This window comes from Schistocerca piceifrons, unplaced genomic scaffold, assembly GCF_021461385.2.
Source record: "Schistocerca piceifrons isolate TAMUIC-IGC-003096 unplaced genomic scaffold, iqSchPice1.1 HiC_scaffold_105, whole genome shotgun sequence".
Classification (NCBI taxonomy): Eukaryota; Metazoa; Arthropoda; class Insecta; order Orthoptera; family Acrididae; genus Schistocerca; species Schistocerca piceifrons.
The window spans coordinates 30001-32293 of record NW_025726852.1 but is presented as its reverse complement, the minus strand read 5'-3'; the positions used below and the strand labels follow the sequence as shown (position 1 = coordinate 32293).

General features: G+C 58.4%; 1 non-coding gene across 1 annotated transcript in view; it reads left to right on the top strand.

Moving 5' to 3' along the window:
- Positions 1–1251: 1251 nt before the first annotated feature.
- Positions 1252–2293, top strand: part of LOC124726135 — a 1909-nt gene continuing 867 nt past the window's right edge. The window contains exon 1 of the ribosomal RNA XR_007006733.1: positions 1252–2293. This exon is cut by the window's right edge and continues 867 nt beyond it. This is a non-coding gene — a ribosomal RNA (small subunit ribosomal RNA).

Sequence of the window (2293 nt, the reverse complement as noted above, 5' to 3'; positions counted from 1 at the left end):
CCGTGGATGGCGATCAGCATGAGCTGTCTGTTGATGTATTCGGACCTAGTCGTCTCTCCTCACACACCGTGATGGCATGGTGCACCGCGTTCCATATCTGCGACATGCTACAGAGGCCGGTTGACAGTCGTTCGAGCAATGGACATCGCATACGTACGGGGGCCACCTTCCACGTATTGTCTAGGCGTGCACATTTTGTTGCGTGTATGTGGGCAGACGTAGTGTGGCGTGACACCTGACACAGGCATGCAATAATCGTTGAAGTTGCAAATGGCGATGGACGCCTGCGTTTTCTGGTGAAGTTACGCAAATGAACAAATGGTAACCTGTTGTGGTGCGGTTGTTCTCGCTAGGGGTGAATCGGTGATGGCGACGATAGGTTGAGGTACGAACCGGTTGTTCCAGCGATACCCACCATGCCGACGAAACTGAACGGCATCTGGGTGTGAAGCGATACGCGGCGGTGGCTGGGTGGGACCGTCCCCGGCCGGTGAGGGGGCGCCTCCCGGCGTGCTGGCCGCGCGGTGCGTGGGCGCACGCGCTACAGCCGGCTGGTGGGGGCGGCCAGTGGCAGGCGCGCCGGCCGACGGACGCGGCAGGCGTCGCAGCTGCGCGCCGGCGCACCCTGCGCGCGGCGCCGTGCGGCCAAAGTAGGTCCTCGCGGGCCCGGTGCGAAGCGCGGTGGACATCTTCAGTGTGCTGGTCCGATTGAGGACTGTGTGCGTTGAGGATGCGCCGCCGCCCGGCGCTCGGCGCCGCGACGCCGTCTGCTGCTCGGTCGCCCCAGCGGTTCTCGCTGGTGGTTTGTATCGCAGCTGTGCGGATGTGTTGGCGCGTGCGCTGTGCTGGGAGAGTTCGCTTCGGCACCCAAGTGGGGCTTTTGTCCTTCTGTGGCGCTGGCGTTGGAGCTGCCGGTCACCGTAGGTGGCGCGTGTTGTCTCCCGCCGGCAATGCCACGACAGCACGCTCCCGGGCCTCTGTCGGCAGCGGCAAGCTCAGTTGGGAGCACGGGTGGTCGCACCGAAAGCGTCTACTCGCCTAACTCCGGGCGATTGCGCCTCTCTCGAACCCGACCAAGTACTTGGGACGGCGCTGCGCGCCGCCGGGACCTGAGAGGGTTTCGAGGTGTATTGTGCAGGGGAGCTCAGCCTCCTCCTGTTTGCAGAATGATTGAGCGGACGCTTGCGTGTTCGCGCGGGCCCCCGGGACACACTCCCGGGCGGCCGGCTGCTCAGCTCTAGTTGACGCAGCTCCCTGGTTGATCCTGCCAGTAGTCATATGCTTGTCTCAAAGATTAAGCCATGCATGTCTCAGTACAAGCCGCATTAAGGTGAAACCGCGAATGGCTCATTAAATCAGTTATGGTTCCTTAGATCGTACCCACGTTACTTGGATAACTGTGGTAATTCTAGAGCTAATACATGCAAACAGAGTCCCGACCAGAGATGGAAGGGACGCTTTTATTAGATCAAAACCAATCGGTCGGCTCGTCCGGTCCGTTTGCCTTGGTGACTCTGAATAACTTTGGGCTGATCGCACGGTCCTCGTACCGGCGACGCATCTTTCAAATGTCTGCCTTATCAACTGTCGATGGTAGGTTCTGCGCCTACCATGGTTGTAACGGGTAACGGGGAATCAGGGTTCGATTCCGGAGAGGGAGCCTGAGAAACGGCTACCACATCCAAGGAAGGCAGCAGGCGCGCAAATTACCCACTCCCGGCACGGGGAGGTAGTGACGAAAAATAACGATACGGGACTCATCCGAGGCCCCGTAATCGGAATGAGTACACTTTAAATCCTTTAACGAGTATCTATTGGAGGGCAAGTCTGGTGCCAGCAGCCGCGGTAATTCCAGCTCCAATAGCGTATATTAAAGTTGTTGCGGTTAAAAAGCTCGTAGTTGGATTTGTGTCCCACGCTGTTGGTTCACCGCCCGTCGGTGTTTAACTGGCATGTATCGTGGGACGTCCTGCCGGTGGGGCGAGCCGAAGGCGTGCGACCGCCTCGTGCGTGCTCGTGCGTCCCGAGGCGGACCCCGTTGAAATCCTACCAGGGTGCTCTTTATTGAGTGTCTCGGTGGGCCGGCACGTTTACTTTGAACAAATTAGAGTGCTTAAAGCAGGCAAGCCCGCCTGAATACTGTGTGCATGGAATAATGGAATAGGACCTCGGTTCTATTTTGTTGGTTTTCGGAACCCGAGGTAATGATTAATAGGGACAGGCGGGGGCATTCGTATTGCGACGTTAGAGGTGAAATTCTTGGATCGTCGCAAGACGAACAGAAGCGAAAGCA